A 25,100-nucleotide genomic window follows, 5' to 3' on the forward strand; every position below is an offset into this window, starting at 1 on the left:
ATAAAAGATATGCATGACTTTTACAGGGAAAACAATAAAGCTTTTTGAGAATACATTGGAAAAGCCCTATATAAATGGAAGACTCTGGTATTCATGGATGAGAAAACTGAATATCCTAAAGATGCAAATTTTAATAAAAATTAGATTAAAATTCTATTAAAACTCATAACATAATTTTTTGGTGTTGCTTTAAAACTGATCCGAAAATTTATTTGAAAAAGTCAGGAGCCATATAGAACTCAGACATGGGTCAAGAACTAAAAACTTAGGTGAAGAAATTTTCTTGCCAGATCACAAGAATTAATATAAGCATAGAATAGTATGATATTGCCAAATGGGCTAATAAAGGCAATAATTAAATTGAACAGAGGGCCCCAAACAGATCCTGACGTCTGGAAATTTGATTTATGACCCAGATGGCGTTGCAAGGCATTAAGGAAAATGTAAATTTTTCAACAAATGACATTGGAACCATCCATATAATATAATAGTGAAATTAAACCTCATATTTTATACAACACAGATATCTATTCTAGGACGATTGAAGACTGAAGCATGAAAGACAACACTCAAACTTTTAGAAAATGGTGTATGAGATGATCCTTAAAGGCTTAGTGTAAGGATAGATGTCCTTAAAAAGAATCACAAACTATTGAAAAATTAATTTCAATAATACTTAGAACTTTTTAAAATAAAAAGACCTCATAGAGGATGTGAAAATATCAGCCTTTGACTGAGAGAAGGTGTTTGTAACGCACATAGCTAAAAATTGACTAGTGCTGAGGATACATAAGGAATGCATGCAAACAGACTGAAAAAGAAAACCCAGTGCAGAAATGGACCAAAGACTTGAACAGGTACTTCACAGAAGAAACTTGAATGGTTTCTAAACAAATGAAAGGAAGCTCAATTTCAGTAGTTTTCAAAGAAGTGTAAATTAAAACCACAGTGAAGAAGCATTTTATACTCATCAGCAGATAGGTGAAAATTAGGAGGTTGACTGAAACAGTTGTCGGTAAGTCTATAGAGCAACGATAACTTTTGCACACTGCAGGTGCATACATTGTACAAGCACTGTGGAATATCACTGGACATTATCTAGGAAAGTTGACGATGTCATCCTGTGAGCCAGCAAGTCTATTTGTAGGGATATACGCTAGAGAAACTTTTGTATAAGAAGCTAGGCTGGTAACTTTTATACTAGCCAAAGTCTGGAAGCAATGAAAATGCCCATTAAAATGAGCATGGATAAAAAATCTGGTATAGTGTTACAAAGGATGATGTATCCACATATATGCAGAAATTCAAGGAAATGAGCTGCACCCACAAGAAACAACAAGCAAGGATATGCATGAGTCTCAGAAATCTAATGTTAAGGAAAAAACAAGTCACAGAATACTACTGATGAACACAGAAAAGTTCATGTTCTTAATGATAAGTGACTAAGCAGTACACTGTTTGTGGATGCAAACTGTGTGATAAAATTGCAAAGAAACAAAGGGAATGAGAAACATGAGATTTAGGAAAGTAGTTCCCTGTGGAAGGAGAGACGCGGGGGCTCCACAGATCACGTTAACGGTCTGTTTAACAGCATGGTCCAGAGATGGGCATTGATTTTGCTGTGATTCTTTTTTTAAATTTAAATTTATTATTTATTATTATTATTATTTTTTTAGATGGGGTTTCGCTGTTGTTACCCAGACTGGAGTGCAATGGCGCGATCTCGGCTCACCGCAACCTCCGCCTTCTGGGTTCAAGCAATTCTCCTGCCTCAGCCTCCCGAGGAGCTGGGACTACAGGCGCGCACCACCACGCCCAGCTAATTTTTTCTATTTTTAGTAGAGACGGGGTTTCACCTTGTTGACCAGGATGGTCTCGATCTCTTGACCTTGTGATCCACCTGCCTCGGCCTCCCAAAGTGCTGGGATTACAGGCATGAGCCACCGCGCCTGGCCTGCTGTAATTCTTAAACTACAGATATTTATAAATGTTTCTTTGCATCTATTCAATATTTAATAAATGTACATTAAGAAATGGACCCCACATCAGGTTTTGGTCCCTGTTGCAATGCTCATTCTAGTGAACCACATATCTGGTCATTGGCTTTTCTCTATTTTGTGTGTTCTAGAGCAATTAATTACGTGCACTTATACCCACATTATTGTCATTATATAATTGTCTTTCAGTTCTCTATCATCCAACTATCATGCCTACTGCATGTAAATGTTTTCTTTTTAAACACAGTTGTACTGTGTTCTTTGAGAATGAAAAACATTAAAACTGTAAGTATGAATGAACAACCTGTACTCAGATGGAAAGAGAAATTTCTGATAATTCTGAAAGACCTGATGGCTGGGATAGTATAGTGTAGTGGTTAGAGGCGTGGGTTTGGAAGTCAGCACATGTCACTTTTAATCCTGACTCCGCTATATACTAAATCACCTTGATTTTCAATTTCTGAGTCTTGGATTCTTCATAATCAACTGCTGTTGTGAGGATTTTGTGGGCTGGCATAAGGAAAACATTTTGGCTGCCTAGCAGAATGCAGTATAAGGTAATTGGTATCTGTCAACATTATTATTAAGTGTCATTAAAGACTAAGAAAGATGCAAAGTTAGCATCTTAAGCTACAGAAAGTAAAAATATACCTTGAAATTAGCTGTTAGTGGAAGTGTAAAACTTCCAGCTTTCCTTTGCTTTGGAGAGAATTCTGATATTTTCTGGGTTAAAAAGTCCAATGAATAGAACTCATTTCCCCTCGTGGCCATGTATTTCTCATTTGATCTCACCTTTCATTGTCTAATTTTTTTCTCACCTGAAATATGATGATTATGATGATGATGTTGATATGGGTCTTTGTGAACCTCCGAAGGGGAAATATATAGAATTGTTATACCCTGAGAAACAATTTTGAGTATATTCTTTGTAGTTTCCCAGAAACAAAAAGGCGGGTGCTCTAGTTTTTAGTGTGTGTGATTGTGTTTTCATGACCTCTGGTCAATGTTGAAGCTGCGTAAATGTGGTTGTGTAAAATGTCACATAGCAACATGTCCCATTTGCTTAGCAACAGAAAGAGGACAGGTAATAAAATATTATATATCAAAACAGAGACTCTGTGAGAAACTAGTCAAAGAAGCACCAAACCCTAAACGTACTCATATTTTTTTCCTTAAAAAAACACTAAAAACCACCCCCAAAATTGTCGTCCAAAAGAAATTCTGCCAAATTCCCTGACAATATTCAGTGCAATTTATTTTTGTTATGAACCTCACAATGTAGTTCATTTAAATGGCACAGTAATCTAGATGACTTTCTTAGACGCTACATAATCCATGTGAGGTAACAAGAATAAAATACCCCACAGGAGGAAAAATCTCCTGTGTGCCAAATTAACTGCCTAGACCATCAGTGTATAATTTAGTACTCTGTAAGAAGCGGTTTTTCTAAATGGTGTCTAGAAGAGTTAATTTACCTCATAGCAGCAAGTAGTTTACTACAAAAGAATTGCTTACTCACCTTAGGTACTTTGGAGTAAATTCATTATAGGATTACTCATTTTGGGGCTAAAGGAACATGTTTGCCGTAATGATGGATAATTATACTGTACAATTTCTGCATTATTTATTCTGTTTACCAGCTGATGGACCACTGTTCTTGACAGGGTTTCCATCTGTTTTGATAGGAATTAAGGAGTTTTGAAAGCATTTAAAGATATTCTTCAGTTAGTGCTTTATTTCCTCAACTTCAAAACACCATTCATTTTACCAAGACAAAAAGAAAGGCTAATTAAACCCTAACAATGTATTCTTATTGCTGAATAATTTTTATTTCCTACCTGTTGACAGAGCTCTTTTAGACATTCAGATATAGATGTTTTAATCACATAGCACTCTTATACATTCATAAAAAGGAAAACATAGGTAAAGTATATTAAAGGTATTCCCAAACTATCTTCAAGTTTGAACTCAGAGTCATTTATATCCATGTTTTCCCGCAAAGTGTTTTCTTCTGTGCATGAAGTAGACTAATGAGTCAGGATATTTCCAGGACTATTTCCCTATTGTCACTGGCATTAAATTCTAAGTAATTAACAACTTTTGGCTAGTTTTTATGTCTACTCAGTCTTCCCAGAAATATCGATGGAAGGATTTCAAGCATCGATCAGAGCTTATATTTTTTTTCTAATGGCCCTTTAATGTTTTGATGGCTGAAAACCAGGAAGCTGCAGTTTGCCAGGTAAGCCTCCAAGAAAAGTAGCCAACCTTGCTCATGAGTAAGCAGAAAGCTAAGTCAAGAGCGCTGCCTCATTACGGCGACTTTAAGGTGCCATTGACTCTAAGACGTGCTTCTATTTTGAAGACAGTAAGAATGAAAAAGGTGCATATTCATAGTGAGAAACATGGCGTGGAGTTTTAAAATATTCTTACTTGATTTCATTGCAGATCTATCTGCTTACATGACTCTATCAACATATTACTTAAATTAGCATTATTTGTAATCTTGTTATTCTCATTAGAGTTGACAAGAGGATCAGCATTTGGGGTATATTTTTCTCTTGTTTCCCCCTGTATATTGGCATCACAGTTTGGGTTTCAATTTTGAACCTTCCTAGAAATATGATCTGCAATTACAAACACTATTTACCGAACATTTTCCAGTTCTTGATGGAGTTAGTTCCCTACAAATTCATTTGGATTCTTATCATTTGAGCCACTGATACGGCTTGAAAACATCTTTTTCACCTGTCACATGTGGGGTTCATATCTTACGCTTTGCTTCTCTAAATCATTTCTTCTCAAGGATCCACTTGATTTCTCCACTTCTATCAAGTTTCCCATAAATAACGCAGCTCAAGGTGATCTTCATTCACCACTCTCGTCTCTCATCTCAGATAACTACTGTCTTTTAAAAATTTTATGCATGAGAAGAGTGTAGCCTAGTTACAAAGGTGCGAAGAGCCTATATGCCATGCTAAGGAACATACGACTTCTAAAATAACCATGAACAAGTTTTTGTTGTTGTTGTTTTGAGACGGAGTCTTGCTCTTGTCACTCAGGTGAAGTGCAGTGGCGAGATCTCTGCTCACTGCAACCTCCACGTTCTGGGTTCAAGTGATTCTCCTGCCTCAGCCTCCCAAGTAGCTGGGATTGCAGGCATCCGCCACCACACCCAGCAAATTTTTGTATTTTTAGTAGACACAGGGTTTCACCACGTTGGCCAGGCTGGTTGGTCTCAAACTCCTGACCTCAGGTGATCCACCCATCTCAGCCTCCCAAAATGCTGGGATTACAGGCGTGAGCCACCGTGCCTGGCCCAATATTTTAAATTCCTTAGATGCCATTTCCCTCTCTATTAAGTGGGGATAGTACGGAATTTTGCTAATAAAATTATATATGTAGAACATCTAACTGAGGGCTTGACACATAATAGTTGCTTAATAAATCATACTAGTTATTACTATCATATAGACAATGATAGGCCATTAGAGGATTTTTCTTCTGAAAACAGTGCAAAGACACACAGGTCTAGATAAGGGCCACAGAGCATGTAGTATCCCCAAGTTCCAAGTCCAAGATGATAAATAAATCCAAGTCGAACTGGTGGGACCACTAACAAATTCTGAGGTTTTCTTCTTGAACGTGGACTTCTTGGGTGAAATAAACCTCCATTTGCTTATTTGTCTTGTGAATCCCGTTTTAAGTCTGGCTGGATAGGGTTGTGGCTCCATTAGTTATTCATAGGACTAACTCCTGTTTTTAAAAGTGATGAAATCACATTTAATTGCCAGTGCTTAAGAAATACCTATCCTCTGTTAGATATGGGAAGGGTGAAGCCTTTACATACATAATCCCTAACCTTCATACGAGCCCTTTCTGGAGGGCAGTATCCTTATTCTACTGGTGAGGCAACTGAAATTGAGAGAGAAAAAGGGCTCTCCCGTTGGAGGGTGACAGAGCAGAGCTCTGCCTAAAATCTGCTGACTGCGAGGGTGACCCTCTCTCTGCGCTTTGCCAGGTCATACTGGTTCCTTTTCTCTAAGAGTTTACTTTAGGTCATCCTCTGTACTCTGCTTCATACTATTATCTTGGATATTTGTTTGGGGTTGATACATCATAACTGGAAGAGTTGAATAATATCCCTGCCTGTATGTTCTTTAAATTCACATGAAATAAGCAGGGCATTGTCAAAAACTCTATTGTCTGGCATATTTTTCAAGTAATGGGCATGGAGCTGTTGTTTTCACAGCACAGAACTTTGAATCAAAACCAGAAGTCTGCTGCCATCAAATTATTGTCTTGGAACTGTTTTGCAGAATCAATAGAAACATAGATACAAAATACAAAACGTGGAACTGCCATTTCATTTAGAAACTGATATAGTTTGGATTTGTGTCCCTACCCAAATCTCATGTCAAACTAATCCCCAGTGTTGAAGAAGGGGCCTGGTGGGAGGTGATTGGATTATGGGGGCAGATTTCCTTTTTTCTGTTCTCATGATAGTGACTCTCATGAGACCTGGTTGTTTAAAAGTGTGTGGCACCTTCTCCTTCACCCTCTTTCTCCTTCCTTGGTCCTGTAAAGCCTGGCTCCTTCTTCACTTTTTGCCATGACTGTAGGTTTCCTGAGGCCTCCTCAGCCATGTTTCCTGTGTAGTGTACAGAACTGTGAGTTAATTAAACCTCTTTTCTTTATAAATTACCCAGTCTTAGGTAGTTCTTTACAGCAGCGCGAGAAGGAACTAATAGAAACTTAGCAGAAACATGTTATCTGTCATGTTAATACTTATTTTTCTAAACATGGTTTTTAATGGCTATGTAATATTTCATTTTATTAATATCCTTAACTGAGCCTCTCATTTACCATTTTGAATACATTTATGAAATACTGATATATGTTTTTTATATATCTGTAATATTTCTTTAGGCTTTATTTCTGAAATTAGAATCTAGGTCAAAACCAGACTTTGTTTAAGGTCTTTAGTGTATTATATTGTACTGGCTTCAACAGAATTTTCAAACTATTTCCTGGAGAGAACTGCTTCCCAATATCCTTACCCATGGTAAATTTTCTTATTTTTATAAATTGTCAATTATATAAATGAAGATGAGAGCTTATTATTTAACTTGCATTTGTGTTTCTTTCTTTTCTGAGCTGGAGTCTCACTCTGTTGCCCAGGAATGGAGTGCAATGGTGCGATTTCGGCTCACTGCAACCTACACCTCCTGGTTCAAGTGATTCTCCTGCCTCAGCCTCCCAAGTAGCTGGGATTACAGGTGCATGCCACCACACCCGGCTAATTTTTGTATTTTTAGTAGAGATGGGGTTTCACCATGTTGGCCAGGATGGTCTTGAACTCCTGACTTTGTGATCTTGCCGCCTTGTCCTCCCAAAGTGCTGGGATTACAGGTGTGAGCCACCGCGCATGGCCCTTAACTTGTATTTTCTTCATTATAAGTGAAGTTGATTTTTTTCATATATGATCTGTGTGTATTTCTTCTGCACATTTTCTATTCGTTACTTTTGCCAATTTTTAAATTTGTGTTTTATCATTTTATTGATTTGTGAAAGTGTTTTATAATTTAAGGATTTGCAACATATACTATAAATACTTTTCTAGTTTGTTATTTATATATTTATGTTTTAAAATTACATTTTTGTTGTTCTTGAAGTTGCTTTCTCTCCCTTCTTTAAGTTTCAGCACAGAGAATTAAGCCAAGATTTTAGACAGTTGTCTCATGGAAATAACTGCCTTTGATTAGGTTCCATTAAGTGACATAGATTAAGCATGATATTTTAAACTTTAAAATCAGAATCGGGTCAATGTCACTAAACCAAAGCCTAGCCACTATACTTTTTTTTTTGATGTATCACTTATATGTATCTTTATCAAAGTACTGTGAGAGTAGCTTTCTGAAATGACATTATGATTCACCAAAGTAGTCATGGTGAGTCATAGACATTATGTTTCTAGGTTGTGATTGCTGAGGTTTTCTTATACAGTTTTTTTTTTTTTTTTTTTGAAGTAAAGGGTGGGTTTTAATGTTTATTTACAGGAGGCTGCAAGATATGAAATTCCACATAGAAATAAGAAATGTAGCCAGAGGACAAGTTTCATACAGTATGTACAGTTGGAACTGTTCAAGTATAGTTTCAGTGTAAAAAGTGCTACAATAATAAACCACATTTAGAAAGAGTTCTTCGTAGAGAAACAGGAAGACAAAATACCAAACATAGTACACGACAAATTGATACCTCAGCTACATGATCTAAAAGTTAAAGGTCCCAGGAGTCCCAGCCTGAACTTGGGAGGTAGTCCCATCCTTCAGAGGTAGTTTCTGGCACAACATTTTGATCTTCCTCTTCCTCTACAGAGAGATACTTCTCAATTAAGTTTAATGAAGCCTTATACACAGACTCATTTTCATGGTTTTGTAGAGCTTCAATTTTGTCTAAGCCTCCACATCCTTCAATCATTATACTAAGATTCTCAGTTTCACCTAATTTCTCAGCAGCCTGAAAGATATTTGAAATGGCATCCAGGATAACCAGAATAATCTTGGTATCTTTTGCAGTTAAGAGGTTCATCAATGGTTCTATTACGCCACAGTGAACAAGGTACACAATCTGTTCAACTGTTCCACCACTGGTATAGTTGGTCACAGCCCATACAGCTTCCTTTTGTGTCTTAAAATCTGCCTTAGAAAGAACACTGACAAGGAATGGGACTAATCCGTGATTCACAACTTGCTGTATCTGGTCCTGACGGCCAGCCGTGATGTTTGACATTGTCCATGTAGCTTCCTTCTGAATGTTAGTTTTGGGGTTGGTGAGCAGGCTGGGAAAGATGGCAAGCGCTCCTGCATCAATCACAACCTGAGTCTGTTCATCTGTACCAGTCACAATATTCCCTATGGCTCGTAGTGCAGGAGTCACAATTGGCAATTCAGAAGCTCCTAGAAGCTTCACAAGTTGGGGCACAACTCCTGTTTTCACGACCATGTCAATTCGTTCATTTGGACCATCAGTAAGGTAGGAAATAGCCCAGCAGGTATCTGCTAATACTTCTGGATCATCATGATGCAGGAGCCGAACTAAGGTAGGAAGAATCTGCTCAACAGCATCTAACGGGGGTGCAGGATTCTTGTTGCGGCAAAGATTTGAAAGTGTCCAGGTAAGATTACGTAAGTAACCACATGCCAAAGATGACATATCAGGAACTGCAAGAAGAGCCAAGAGTGGGTCAACTGCACCGTACTTAATAACCAAGTCTCGGAACACTGAGCCATCACCTGCAATGTTTCCCAGAGCCCATACAGCTTGTTCACTGATGTGAGCATGGGGAGATGCCAACAGAGAAATGAATGCTGGGATGGCACCTCCATCTACCACAGCCTTGGTTTGTTCTGATGTCCCAGAAGCAATGTTAGTGAGTGCCCAAGCAGATTCAAACTGAATGGGACTACAATCAGTTCTGCCCAAGAAGGACACAAATTTTGGAATCAAACCAGCCCGGATTATGTTGTCTATGGGGGGCTGTTTTTCTCTAGAAAGTAGTTTCCTGGCAGCTTGAGTAGCTTGGAGCTGATTTTCCACATTGTTGCTATTTAAGCCTTTGACGATGTCATCAACAGACCAATTTACAGTGCCCTGGTTGTTGCGGTTTTCCTGCAGCGGAGAAGTAGCATCATCAGGAAATGAGCTTACATTTCTCCTCTTCAGCATCTGATCATCCTTCTTAGCTTTCCTCAGCTCCACATTGACTTCTATTCTGTGACGCCTCATTTCTGTACTGTCTTTTCCCTTGTTTTTGAATCTGTGAAGACGGGCAGCAGGTGTATGTGCATTCTCGTTGGTGGACATGGTTATGAGACAAAGGGAGAAAGCTACGAAGCGGGCCCGGGCTTCCTCAGGAGGCTTAAGCAGGGATCCGCGGATATGGGGAAGCTGCGATAAAAACGACCACCTCGGGTTCAGCTCAAAGACCGTGTTCTTATACAGTTTTATCTATTGGTCATGCTCTTTCCTGCCTGCCTGTCTGATTCACTTTAAAAAATTTACTGGGATTGTACAGTTAATAGCTTGTGTTTCATCATATTCTTTTTTTTTTTTTTGAGGTGAAGTCTAGCTCTGGCACCCAGGCTGGAGTGCAGTGGTGCAATCTTGGCTCACTACAACCTCTGCTTCCTGGGTTCAAGGTATTCTCTTGCCTCAGCCTCCCGAGTAGCTGGGACTACAGGTGACTGCCACTGTACCCAGCTAAGTTTTGTATTTTTTTTTTTTTAGTAGAGATGGGGTTTCACCATGTTGGTGCACTTGTCCCCTAAGAAGGATGGAAAAAACAGGGTGGAAACTCGTCTGTGGTCTGTGGAAGGTTTTAGGAGAGTTCCTGAACGAGTTAGTCATCAGCATAGTTCCCTGTCTCACAGGAGGAAGTACACCTTGGTTATCTCTGCCACACGATGGCTCGGGGTTACTTTCTTTCCTCTCTTCTCTCAGGGTCAGACTTGCATCTTGGTCTAATGAGTCTTTTTGTCTTTGTGACTTTTCCCCCATTTTCTCTCACAGAGATTTCCTCTGAAACTCCTGGCCAATTTTCTTATTCGTAAGAGACACTGGATTTTCTTCTGTTTCAAAAAAATGTCTAAAATCTTCTTAAAGACTTGGTTTTTCAGTAAGTGGGAACAGTAAATGGCAAAGCATACATAAAAATTTGTGTACAATTTTAGCTGGTGCATGAGAACTTTGGAAATCATTCAGGGATCCTCTGATAATCCGCTAGACACCAGGTGGAGTATCCACAATTCTTTCTGAAGACATTGATAGTTGGTATTGATGAAGACTAATTATATGCTTAAAGGATTTTATTTTCCTCTGTAATGCAGGCTACATACTCATTCATATTCTGTGGTGATATTCAAATTACTTAACAACCAATCAGAACAGTCACCAGCTTCTACAACACAAACTAGTTTCCACCCTGTTCTCTTCCATTATCTGTCTTCCATGAAATCAAAGATAATTCTTAAGGTATATATATTCTTCTAGATATTTCTTATGACATGCTCAATACTTTTATTAAATGTCAACAGAGTATGTGGCTTTGGTCAGGGAAGACTTCAGGAAAACCCACACAAAAACTAAGAGACAGGAAAACTAGCAGTAAAGAGTTCCCCTTTTAGTTCAGAGTTAAATGCAAGCATGGCTTGCATGGTTTACGTTTGAGCAATTGTTTGCACCCCACTATTCTTTAAATAGCCAACAAAAGGTTTTCGAGGCAGCCATTTTTAATTGGTCCAATCCTCATTCATATCTTTTGAAAAACCCTAACAATTTGTGTTGAACTGCATGTCTACCTTCTTGTGTTCCAACTCTTTGGTTCACTTTGTCTGTTGTCTTTCCCATATGGTTCAAAAAAGCACTGTGCATAATGCCTTTCTCTAGCATGCCCTTTTGATTCCCAACATTCTTCTGAGGGCCTTAACTCTATAACCATTACCTGAACATGGTGCTTTCATCTAGGATTAAGTTTTGCACTTCTATTGATCTTCCTCTATGGGGTTGAATGTAGTAAATGAACCTCCTAGCTCCCAACAAATTTGCATGTAATTGCCTGTCCAGTCCTGAACACTGAATACTGGGCTGGAAGAATACACTAGCATTAACAGAGCCAAAAATGTTTTTCTTTCAAAGCCTCTGCTCCTTTGTAAAAGTGGTATATATGGGAAGAATCAGAAGGCTTTCTCAAGGTTTGGTAAAGTGGCGAGCTGGGGGAATGTCCGGAAATTATTACCATGCTATCAAAATTATTATAATCTCAAATGGACCTTTTGAGTAAGTCTAGAGCTGGCATTAACCTCTTTTTGACCACTGAAACATACTGACCTACATTTACATACCCCAAAGAAACTGAAATACTTTAATCATGCCTTTTTTTCACTTGAGTTTCTTTAGACAGATTTTACTAGGTAGTGATAAAAATTTTGTCTTGTACTGTATCTTTGATGGATTTAGTGATCGATCATATTTGAAGGGTTGTTGTTAAATTCTTTTGAATCAAAAGGTAGTTTTATTTGAGGATAGATAACTTTTATATTTAATGTGTTATATAAACCCTCGAACTTTTCCTCTGATCTGTCACCATGGACAAGATATGAAATTTTTAAGGGAGATTAAAATTTACTGCAGAGAAATGTATGATTGTTAGACTTTTATCACAGTTAATTACAAAAATTCAGCACTACACTGTTTCATGTCTTGATTTTTAATTTTTAAAAAAGTGATGACTCCATCACTATTTGTGTGGGACACCCTTCATTTGCTGTTGGCCCAGTGCAACCATATTATATAGCACCCACTCTATTTACTTTAAAACATTAAGTGATGAGTTTAATAAGAGTTAAATAAAATAAAGCTTAATTTGCTCTGTAGTAACTGGAGACCCAATGCCCTGTCTCCTATCAAAGGGCTTGGGAATTATTTTTTATAAGTAAATCCCTTGTTCCTCTTTAGAGACATGGAAGCTCTGCATTCTGATATGTGCCTGCGAAAGGGTCAAAGTTCCTCTCCTTATTTGTTCTGTTCAGTCTGATGTGCCGATGAAGTCAGCAAGTTAAAGACCTGCTTTGGAATGATCAAGAGGAATTACTTAGGAGGAGGTGTGGTTTGTGAGGAAATGTTGAAAGCATTTTTAAATCGCACTGATAACTGCTGAGGTTCAAGCATTATTAGCACTGATGCGAATCCAGCAGAGTCATTAGTAACATCGTAACTTTTTACACCACCCCTATGAAAGTGGCAATGTTAATGTCAATTTGAGTTAAGTTCTTAAGCACCCTGCTTTTGATTAGTTCAACATGCCAAATACTATACTGTTTCATAAAATTCTGTGAGATATAAAAAATAGACATATTTAAATATGTCAATTAGTGCCGGCATTGGCAGCACATGTACTAAAATTGGATGCAGAGAAGATTAGTATGGTCCTTGCACAGGAATGACATGGAAATTTATCAAATGCATTCCATAGTTTAAAAGAAGTAAATGAAAATAAATATAGCAATTAAATTTGAGAAAGATGAGAAGGAAGATTTCAGAAAACAGAGCAAGTTCTCTTGTTTTAGGCCAGACAATTATGCCAAGAATTATTTCTGTCATTACTATTCTATTATTCATGTTAAGGGATATCATCTGACTAATAATAATATCCCCAGGCACTGTGTTAAGCTCTATATGTATTAACTCATTTGATTCAACACAAATAGTTGGAATATGCAATGTGGGCAAATTTAAGATGAGGAACTAGGTTTTGGGGGAGAATAGGGACCTGTCTAGAGTCACTCTATTTTGTAAAGGATATTTTCTGCCTTTGAACCTTCGTTGTCAGACACAATCTTTCTAACTCACAAAATGCTCAAACTTGTGTTATATGTGCATTATACAGCATTGAAAACCACTTAGATGATAGGGGGAGGAGGGTATCACTGAAGAATCAGGAGATCCGTGTTCTAATTCTGGCACTAATCTCACTTTGTTCATGAAACAGTGTTTTTTTTTAAAGCTAACAAAATGCAATTAAACTTGTATCATACAGGCTAAAGGAAGTCAAGCATTTAAGCTGTACCTCTATCTCTTCACATCTCATGTGATATATGCGCTCCTTCCTTCCTGATAGTGCTTTTGTCTGAATTGCTGGTTCTTCCGTAAATTGACATGAAGAAATGTATTTAAAATAAAATATGAATGAAATAGTTAATACTAAAAACATGTTTTAAATTAATATGGAGTCATATGAACATAAAATGATATTTTAAAGAATGACGTTATTAAATTCTCTATCATTTTGAAAGGACAGGACAACATGGCTAAGAGGAAGAACATGCCCAGTTCTTTGAAATGAGTTCCATACACTGGATTTAGATCTATGCACCCTAAGATACAGAAGTGACTCAGAGAATTATTGCCAGAAATATTTTAACAATATATGGAGAAAGGAAATACTGTTGAATGGAAAATGTTGCCTCAATTATCATAAAAGAGACAAACTGTCTTTTAAAGCTGCACAACTGCACACTGATAACCCTGCAACCCTCTTAGTAGGTTAAGAAAGGGACAGTTTGTAGAGGAAAGGTCATGAGGAGACAGCATGGGTTCCCTGAGAATGATCCATGCCAAGGTAGCTAATTTCACATCTTAATAGATTAGACTTACAGGTTTGGGGAATTTTGGAGACATAGTAAATGTATTTCTGGACTTGAGTCTAAATAGCAACACATTGTTTAAAATTCCCAGAAATCTTATATTTAAACCAATTTTCCTTTAACTTCTGAGATGCTGATGTACTAGATCTTGGTTGGGACTGGGGATGTGTATTCTACAAAGTTCCCCAGGGAGTTCTGATCATCTTTTTGTTTGGAAATCTCTGTGTTGGGCAATCCATTTTTTTTCCCAGCAAATATGAATACATTTCTTTGACCTCCACTCTCTACTTATAAATTTAGCATGTTTTTGAACCTCATAAGGCCTTGGACAATTTGAGAAAGATGAGAAGAAAGCAAAGATGCTTATTTGGGAACATCCTAATGTAGCCATTCCAAGGTTAAATGCACAGATATGAAGCTGGCTTCCTAGATTCAAAGCCTGACCCTCTAGCTGTGTATGTTACTTTATGTGTTTGTACCTTTGTTTGTTTTTACATGTAAAATAGTAATAGTGCTTGCTCATTGGTGATTAATTGAGAGACAAGTAAAGTACTTACAGCAGTGTCAGTGTATAGGATATTCTCAATTAGAGTTGGCTATTATTACTATTACCTTTGTAATAAACACCTATTATTTTTCAGGTGCGACTACCAAGATGAAAAGCTATACTCCTCATTTTTACAACTTCAGGAAGTTTATCATGGGAGTCAAGTGTTCAAATCAACAATTGGCATGCAACTTTCAAGGTACACCTTTAAAAGTATATATGAATTTTATTAGGCAACGTCAGTGATTCCCATTGCTTCTCAGCAGTGTTGTCACCTGAGCTGGATATTTTGGTGAATTATCTGCACATGTAAGTAGGGAAAAATTCATTCCAGATGAAGGGAATGTTATGACAAAGCTACTAGGGACTGGAAGAGCCTGGCTTTCCAGAGACTGAGTATTGCATTAGTGGGCAATGGGAGGAGACAGGAAAGCGAGGTATATTAGGGTTTGCTTTAGGGGTCTCAGTGCTGGCTGGATCCTTCAGGGCGCTGAATATTATGCCAAGGAAACTGACTTTTTCCATCCTTAATGGGAGCCGTGAAAAGATTTTTTTTTTTTGAGACGGAGTTTCACTCTTCTTACCCAGGCTGGAGTTCAATGGCGTGATCTCGGCTCACCGCAACCTCCGCCTCCTGGGTTCGGGCAATTCTCCTGCCTCAGCCTCCTGAGTAGCTGGGATTACAGGCACGTGCCACCATGCCCAGCTAATTTTTTCTATTTTTAGTAGAGACGGGGTTTCACCATGTTGACCAGGATGGTCTCGATCTCTTGACCTTGGGATCCACCCGCCTCGGCCTCCCAAAGTGCTGGGATTACAGGTGTGAGCCACCACGCCCAGTGAAAAGATTTTAATCCAGGAAATGATGCTATTAGATTTTCATATAGGATTGTAGGAGGCAGTTAATAGAGTTGAAACTAGAGGCAGGCACACCAGTTAAGAGGCTCTTATTACAGTCAGGCAAGGTTTGGTAAGGGTCAAAACCAGAATGGTGACAATGGGAAGGAGAGCAATATGTGATAACTGCTGGTAGGGAGATCCTAGACATCTTGCCAGAGGAGGTTATTGGCAGGTGATGAAGGAATGGGAAGAAAAACGATTCCCCAGTTATATTACTCAGCAAATAAACGATTGAATCTTTCTTCAAACTGAGCTAGGAAATACAGCATAAAGAGCATATTTTGGAGGAAATTCGAGTTGTGTTTTATTATTGCTAAGTTTTGTGTGTGTGTGGAGTGGCGGTGGGGAGAGTGTTGATATATTCTGATAAAGCTATCCAGAAGGTAGGCTGGATATTCAGGTCATAATCTTTGGGGAGAAAGCGGCGTTTGGTGTATTGATTTCGGTGTTGCCTCCTAAAGCCATGCTTATGAGTTAGGATTCAGTTTTACTACATATACTACAGCATGTAACAGTGATTTAATGAAGACAAAAAAATGCATTTCTCTCTCACCTAAAAGAATTTTGGAGGTAGAGAATTCAAAGAGAGAATGATAACTCTACAACAATTTTGTCTCATGCTAGCTCACTTCTCAGCTACCTTTAGGTCAAAATCTGCTGCCAAAGTTCTAACATTCATATCTTTGTTTGTTGTTATGGGTTGCAATTTGGAGCAGAAAAGTGACCTTCCTTTCAAAAGAAACCTTTTGGAAGCACCACACTTTTGCTTATTTCTCATTGGCTAGAACATAATCCAGCCACAGGATCCTGGGTAATGTAGTAATTTAACTAGACAGATACGTGTGCAGCTAGTTGGAGTTCTGTTACAAATGTAGATTAGCATCATCCTGTTGGCCACACGCCATGAGGTGGCAGGTGCACTGCAGCCCCTGGTGCGGGCCTTGGGGCCTGCTGCCTCGGAGCTACCTGTGCTGGGTATGAAACAGCCCTATCTGTGCCGGGAGCCGCTGAGTGGCCAGGACGTGGGCCTCAATGTTCCTGCTTCTTCTGTTCCTTGTTCCCTTACAGACATCAAAGTGCCGGCCTTTTCTGGTTAGCATCTCACTGAAGTTTCAGTTAGTACAGAGTCTTCAAAGGAAAGCAGCAAGGCTAGAAAATGTTTCTCTTATTTGGTAACTGCAATAGCTACTGTCGCACATGCTGCCGACAGTGTCTTCCCCCAGTTTGTTCCCAGCACGAGGGCTTCTGCTGATGTGTTGGCCATGTCGAAATCAAATTCAGGTTATCTGATATTCCAGAAGGCAAGAATATGGCTTTCAGATGAAGAGGCAAACTCCTGTTTGTGGGCTATAGAACCAAGAAGGAAACCGACTAGAAAGCTGCAGTCGAAGGGCCCCATTTGAGGGATCCTCAGCATGATTTAGAACAAGTAAAGAAACCCCAGTAGGTTATCCTGGTAGGTGTTTGCATTCATCTTGGTTATGTACTCATTGCAATTGCAGGAGGTTCTGGTGGTTATTACTGCCCTTGCCATAGGTCATGCTATGATGCTTTTGGCAGAATCAGGAAACGGCCTGTGCCTTCCAACCTTGAATTCCCTCATATGAGTTCACCAGTGTTGATATAGTCGTTGTTGGTTAGAGACTTGAACTCAAGTGATAGGCTTCTTTGTCATCCGGAGGAGTTACTCGAGTGCAGGCCTTCTGCACTTCAAGTTGGTTGATGTGAAATACGTAAGAATTGATGATAATGCATTTGCAAGCATCAGTGTGAAGTAAGTTGAACTGAATATTGACGACTCGAGCATTTACTTAATAAAGCCATGGTTAAACACTGTTAAGCTCACTCATACACTTGAAAGGTGCAACATCTTTTAGCTGATTTTAATGAAAAATTACAGACTGGTGTACAAAGAGAATATGGGAGAACAGTGAATATTTGGAGGCCACTCTGAGTCTCTGCTATACCAGGGAGTGGATGCATTCAACAAGGAAAGGGTACAGAATGAGGAAGGTGAGCAGCAAAGGATGGAACCTTGAAGAGCATTTGAGCATTCCATCCTTCTGCAGAGACCCCTGGTAGACTCTGCCCTGTTGCTCATCCCTATCATGTTACATCTGGATGCTCCTTTCTTTCTTTTTTTTTTTTTTTTGAGATGCAGTTTCACTGTTGTTGCCCAGGCTGGAGTGCAATGGCATGATCTCGGCTCACCACAACCTCCGCCTTCTGGGTTCAAGCAATTCTCCTGCCTCAGCCTCCCAAGTAGCTGGGATTACAGGCTTGAGTTACTTTATTTTTAAAAATTTTGGGTGGTTCTGTTTTGCAGAGAGAAGCTTTCCTTCATTTGATCTAAAATTACCAATTCAGAAAAGGTACCATGGAAAGGCTAATATGGAGAATCCTTTTGTTAGTTTCACATTGGAATTTTTATTGCCACATCTGTTACAGATTGGCCATCGTTGGTAACAGAGGTTTTTATAAAGCTCCCATTTCACTGATCATATTCATTGGTCTTGGAAAAGACCTGTTATAATCTCCTTCATATGTATCCTACATTCATATCAAAGCTCGCCAATAGGAATTTCAAAATAAACTGACTCCAAGGCAATCAATTAATATCCTTTAAGCAGTGTACCACAGAATTTCCAGTAACCAGATTTATTATAACATCATGTGCATTACAATGAAATCTCGTAAGATAACTGTCAATTATATTTTCCTTCATTTCATTAGCAGAGAGGCCAGATATTTTTGTACAGCTGAGAATTCATGGCACTTAGTATACAATTGTATTATAAATTGCTTTATTTTAAAAAGTGCCTGTTTGTGTCATGGCGTGATTGACATTTTGGCAGAACCATGTAGAACTCTGGAAATAATGTTTGTTTCTTAACTGATGGATTTGCAGGAAAGCCTCAAAAATGAAAAAATACTTTTTTGTAGAAAAAAATGATAATTGCTTTTGGGACTATAGGGCTTCATGGTTAGAGCTGGGCAGTGTGTCTTTCTGAGCTATCTCTATGTATTTGTATGAATAAGTAAAAAAATACCTGTTTATGCATTCATTCAGTCAATATTGTAGGAATGTCTATTATGTAGTTATTCACCTAGTAGGGTGAATACAACAGACTTGGTTCATGCCGTCAGTGAACAAATAGTTCTATAGAGGAAACAGAAATAAACATGAAGATGCCTTTATATTATATACAAACATATACATAAAATAGATGTTTCAGATGCCATTTTATGTCTCCAAAATGAAGCAGAGCTAAATTAAGATTTTAAAGTAGGTGGCAAAAACCATGTAGAGAACTAATAGCTCCCTCCCTAAAAGTAAAGATTACAGAAGGGTCCAGAAATCAGAACATTTAGGAGAGAATTTTTAGGGTGCCCTGCATGGGTTCTTTGAGCTCTTCTTTCCCACCTCATCACAATAAGAGAGATTAATTGAGTTCAGTTCCTCAACTTACTAAGAATGGACTTACTGAGATAGTCCTGAAGGTTGATGCATGTTCCTCAAAGTGAGAAGACCCGGGGGACAATCCAACTCCGACCTAAGAAATGTAACAGGCATGGGATCTGCTGGCTGACTTCCAATGCAAAAGTGGAGCAAGAAGTGACTGCGGTGTTCTATAGCCTGAGTTAGCAGCATTAGCAGGTGCTGCTGAGACAAATGTATGTTTTCTGTGCATTCGATTTGGGCCAAGTGAGAGAAAGAACATCAGCTTGGGTTGATCTCAGATTCTAAGGTCAGATCCTCTCTGGAGAAGCAAACAGACTTCAACGAATAGACTCAATCTATCTCATTCCTTGAGTGCAGGAGCAGAGGCAGTGGTAACCAAGGATCATTGCGTTGCCAGTTCAAGGACACTGCAGGTGAAAGTTCTCCCAGTGATGGCAGTCTCCAGGAACCCACGAAAGGACCCCTGAGAGAGATACTTCTCACCGCCTGCCTGACTTTGGGCGTGGGGTGCCAACTCACAACAGTATCAGTTGATTGAATACTTACACTCCCCCTGGCCCATGTTCCATGAAGGAGTCAGAAGCCACTTCAAGATAGGGCAGAAAGAGTATAAGTGAAAGTCACTTAAACTTCTGCCCTGGAGTTTCCTTGTGTTTTTTTTTTTTTTTTTTTTTGAGACGGAGTTTCGGCTCTTGTTACCCAGGCTGGAGTGCAATGGCGCAATCTCGGCTCACCGCAACCTCCGCCTCCTGGGCTCAGGCAATTCTCCTGCCTCAGCCTCCCGAGTAGCTGGGATTACAGGCATGCGCCACCATGCCCAGCTAATTTTTTGTATTTTTAGTAGAGACGGGGTTTCACCATGTTGACCTGGATGGTCTCAATCTCTTGACCTTGTGATCCACCCGTCTCGGCCTCCCAAAGTGCTGGGATTACAGGCGTGAGCCACCGCGCCCGGCCCTCCTTGTGTTTTAAGATAGAGTTAATGGTGCCATATCACAGAGTTGTTGAGAGGATTACATGGGGTAAATGAGACCCTTGGAACAGTGACTGACACACAGTAAGAACGATGCGAGTGTTAGATGTCATTTGAAAAGAAGCAGCAGTACCAGACACAGTGTCAAGGGAACAAAGGGAGGATGGTTTCAAGAAGACGTTTAATGGAAAAAGAAAAATCCAACAGGGAAGGAACCCTAGTACACAGGGTTTCATAAAGTTAGCATTTATTTATTTTGCAATGATCTCATCTCTCCGCACCATTTTTCCTTCAGAAACTTTTACTCCTGATCTGGCTTGACGCAAATATTGCCAACTTCATTTGGCTGAAAAATATGCCCCCTCTCCCCACTGCCTTATTGTGAGCATTAAGCTATACAGAATGAGGTCAAACATCGCTAAAGTGAAAGAGGCTGCCAGTCATCTTTTCTAAATGATAGCCTGGTCGCTGTGTTTCCTTAGACAAATCTCTAATACTGATCACTGCATTTGCTTATTGCTGTGAGCGCCTTATTGATGCCATCACTAGGACAGACATTTTCAACCACTTTTTCAGATAGACGATCCATCACCATCAATAGCTTCCACGTGGAGCAGTAGTTCCTGGCATAGGGGTGGGGAAGTGCACTATCTGTAGGGAGAGGAGGTGCATGTAGTTAGATAAACTGCAGTGATTCTGCTCTAGGTCATCCCTTGCTTGCCACCCCACACTTCAGTACCCCTCCAATCCCACCTCCCTTGCCACACACACCTTGAGAACCTGATGGCAAGGGTCCAAGATGGTGTAACTTGGACCAATTAATTAATTAGTGCCTTGTTTAGAAAATGAAGTTGATTGCTAAATTCATTTTCTAAAAAAACATTTATTGAGATATGATTTATGCACAATACAATTTACCCATGGAGACTGGATAATTCCATGGTTTTTAGTGTAGTTACAGATATGTGCAACCGTCCGCATAGTCAGTTTTAGAATGCTTTCATCACTGCAAAGAGAAACCCTCTGCCCTTTAGCTATTACCCCCTTGTCCCTTATCCCCAACTCTTAGACCCATAGCCTTAAATAACCACTAACAGATTTGCCTATTCTGGACATTTCCTATGAATGCATCAGATAATTCATGTCCTCTCTCTCTCTCTTTTTCTTTCTTTTCTTTCTTTCTTTCTTTCTTTCTTTCTTTCTTTCTTTCTTTCTTTCTTTCTTTCTTTCTTTTTCTTTCTCTCTCTGTCTCTCTCTCTCTCTCGTGTGTCTGTGTATGTGAATGGCTTTCTTTCCTTAGCATAATGTTTTCAAGTTTCGTTCCTGTTGTAGCATGTACAGTACTTTGTTTATTTTTGATATTCCAAGGTATGGCTATGTCATATTTGTTTATGTATTTTCGTTTCTCTGTTGATGGACATTTGTGTTCCTTCTGCAGTTTTTTCTCCTTTTCGTGTCTTTGCAGCTCAGCTATGCAGTGCGTCAAATCATGGAATTATTTTGGATGAAGTTAATAGATCTTAGTGGCTATCCATGTACCAAATTAACTTAAGAGAGTGGTATAGCTTAGAGAATGTAGAGCTAATGAGTTTCAAATGCTAAAAAGTGAAGTAGAGCCAGCAAAACTGAAATGAGTTTTCAGTGCTAAGAACTGTCCAGGTTTCTTGGCATACTAGAGCCAGTTCGCCTGTTCCTATCCCTGCTGCTAGCCAGCCTTGACACTTTATTTGCAGACTGAAGAACAGGTAAGGATTACATTATCAAGGATTTCTAAAAATAAACTATTTACTTATATTTAACAGTCATTTGCAACTTGAGCAAACATTTATCTTAAGGTACATAGCAGCTTTTAAACCGTTGCCAAAATATTTGGGTGAATAGACTTTTTTTTTTGTCTTGGCAGAGTGATATAAACATATGATGCTTTGCTTAAATATTCATAGACTCCCAGCTTGCAGTACAGTAACTTAATAATAAAATATTTTGAAGAGGGAGCGATGCTGTGGAGCTTGTGATACCACTAATGGATTTGAAGAGGATGCTAATGCATTGTAGGAGGAAGTGAATTGAGCTCTCGTGTGTAAAGGAGGATTATAAAATATAATTATGAAAAAGCAATAGTGGCAGGCTTGAGGAAGTTCTGTTGATGTGTGGGTACTACAAACGACATGTTTTGTTGATGAGAAAGAGGCTTAGATGGATATTTACTGTGCTAGCAATCTTCTCTATCCGGAAACATGAAATGCATTATAGAAATGGCCATTTTGTGAACTCCAGAGTGAAAATTAAATAGTGTAAGATGGAGGCTGACAAGACCCATGCAGCTTTTCATTTCGAATCGCAGTTGTCCAGGAAGGCGAGCTTTTCACATCAAGAGTTTTGTGAAGACACCAGAAGAAAAAAAAAGTGAGATGACTGTCAAAGTGGAGGGAAAACTTTTTTTTTTTTTGTAAAAAGAAGCTTAAGGATTTCTAGAAAATTAAATAATTCATGGCATCCTTCAAGAAATGGAGGAAACATGAAGACTTTTCTGAATATCATTTCCTGGGTGCAGCTTTGGGAACTTCTTATAAACTGTGGGCATCAGTGCGGGCAACTAGACTGGGGCATGCAATTAAAATTCTGACCTTCCTTAGTTTCCAGTCCTAATCTCACTGATTTACCTAAGGCTCTGCCCCCTCAGGCAAAAGGAAGACATGTTCTCAGTATATTAGTCTAATATTTGCAGAAAAAAATGTACAATGCCCAATAATTCAATTGAGGTAAGAGCATTGAAGACACAGATCATAATCTATAGCCCTTTTCCTTCCTGGGAAATTATTATTATTATTATTTTTGAAGCAGGATTTCCCTCTTTCTTAGGCAGGTCTTGAACTCCTTGCCTCAAGTGACCTTCTCACCTTGGTCTCCCAAAATGCTTACAGGTGTAAGCATCCATGCCTGGCTAGAAATTCTTAATGCTATGAATTTAATTCCTAATGATAGTAAAGCTCAGTGTTTTACTCTAATCTATTTCTTTTTCTTTTTTTTGAGAACAAGTGTCCCTCTATTGCTCAGGCTGGTCTTGATCACCTGGGGTGCAGGACCCCCTGTCTCAGGCTTCTGGGTAGGTGGGATTACAGGCACTCACTACTGTGCCAGGCTTCCTTCAGTCTTTAAACAAGGGCGATAAATAAAATAGGAATAAAGTTCATTTTTCAGAAGCACATAAGAATGTTGCCCTTTTATGGAGCTGTTTAGGAGGATACGTGAGTGCTCTAATAATTTTGACATTGTTTAAAACATTTATGAAATGCTATAATTCTCTAAATAAATTGTTTAAAAATTACAAAAAAAATTAAAACACAGAAAATATATGCAACACCAAGTTTAAATAATTGTCAACATTTGCCGTATTTAGTTCAACTTCTCTTTCTGTCCCCCTCACTTTCACACACACAGACTCACACAGACACACACACACACACACATTTTATACAAACAGCACTCCATAGATACATCTACATTTTCACCCTCAGAGGAAGACGTTTTTGAGAAATTGATGTGAACTTTTCCCAGGCATTTTTGAATTTTTTTGAAACTTGTAAATGCATGAAAACTTACAATATGATTTTAAAATGTTTATTTTTAATATCCCCTTGAAAGTGTCCTTTTGTAACTTATTTTTTTCACTCAGGAATATGTTTTAAGGTTTGTGTAGATATATGTTCATCTATTTAAACTGCCATATAGTATTCCATTGTATTAACAAACACAGATTTTTTTCATGAATTATTTCCCTGAAAGAGTAAATGTAACTATCAGCATATTTTATAAATTAACAGCTATTCAGGCTTTTATAACATTTTAATTAATATCCTTTGCTCACCGTTTGACTGAAACTTTTTTTCATAATTCTGTATTTTGAGTTTAAAAATTTTTATTCAATAACGTATCTTGGAGATATTCCATCTGGACACAAACATCTGCTTCATTCGTTTTCTTACAGATAGTGTGAAGCCATTGTAATTTAAGCATGCCCCTTCTGATGAACATTTTAAAAAATTGTACTTTAAGTTCTGAGGTACATGTGCAGAGTCAGTATACATGTGCCATGGTGGTTTGCTCCATCCATCACCCTGTCATCTACATTAGGTAATTCTCCTAATGCTATCCCACCCCAGCCCCGCACCACCCCCGACAGGCCCCTGTGTGTGGTGTTCCCCTCCTGTGTTCTATGTTCTCATTGTTCAACTCCCACTTATGAGTGAGAACATGTGGTGTTTGGTTCTCTGTTCTTGTGTTATTTTCCTGAGAATGGTGGTTTCCAGCTTCATCCATGTTCCTGCAAAGGACATGAACTCATCAGTTTTTATGGCTACATAATATTCCATGGTGTATATGTGCCACATTTTCTTTATCCAGTCTATCACTGATGGGCATTTGGGTTGATTTCAAGTCTTTGCTATTGTGAACAGTGCTGCAATAAACATATGTGTGCATGTGTCTTTATAAGAGAATGATTTATAATCCTTTGGGTATATACCCAGTAATGGGATTGCTGGGTCAAATGATATTTCTAGTTCTATATCCTTGAGGAATTGCCATACTGTCTTCTACAATGCTTGAACTAATTTACACTTCCACCAATAGTGTAAAAGTGTTTCTATTTCTCCACGTCCTCTCCAGCATCTGTTGTCTCCTGACTTTTTAATGATCACCATTCTAACTGGCATGGGATGGTTTTGATTTGCATTTCTCTAATGACCAATGATGATGAGCTTTTTTTTTCATTTGTTTGTTGGCTGCATAAATGTCTTTTTTTTTGAGACAGAGTTTCGCTGTTGTTACCCAGACTGGAGTGCAATGGCACGATCTTGGCTCACCGCAACCTCCGCCTTCTGGGTTCAAGCAATTCTCCTGCCTCAGCCTCCCAAGTAGCTGGGACTACAGGTGCGCACCACCATGCCCAGCTAATTTTTGTATTTTTAGTAGAGACGGGGTGTCACCTTGTTGACCAGGATGGTCTCGATCTCTTGAC

At 38.8% G+C, this 25,100-nt stretch overlaps 1 non-coding gene and 2 pseudogenes across 2 annotated transcripts; 2 read left to right on the plus strand and 1 right to left on the minus strand.

Annotated features, from left to right (window-relative positions):
• Positions 1-8,030: 8,030 nt before the first annotated feature.
• LOC100392401 (importin subunit alpha-1 pseudogene) lies at positions 8,031-9,988 on the minus strand (annotated as a pseudogene).
• Positions 9,989-10,301: 313 nt separating this feature from the next.
• LOC100398920 (cytochrome b-c1 complex subunit Rieske, mitochondrial pseudogene) lies at positions 10,302-23,879 on the plus strand (annotated as a pseudogene). The gene is made up of 2 exons (XR_013534715.1): positions 10,302-10,394; positions 16,520-23,879. The product of XR_013534715.1 is annotated as a cytochrome b-c1 complex subunit Rieske, mitochondrial pseudogene (transcript).
• LOC118153324 (U6 spliceosomal RNA) lies at positions 12,926-13,028 on the plus strand. The gene has a single exon (XR_004742570.1). It is a non-coding gene; the product is annotated as a U6 spliceosomal RNA (small nuclear RNA).
• Positions 23,880-25,100: the final 1,221 nt, after the last annotated feature.

This window comes from Callithrix jacchus, chromosome 4 (genome assembly GCF_049354715.1).
Source record: "Callithrix jacchus isolate 240 chromosome 4, calJac240_pri, whole genome shotgun sequence".
Lineage (NCBI taxonomy): Eukaryota > Metazoa > Chordata > Mammalia > Primates > Cebidae > Callithrix > Callithrix jacchus.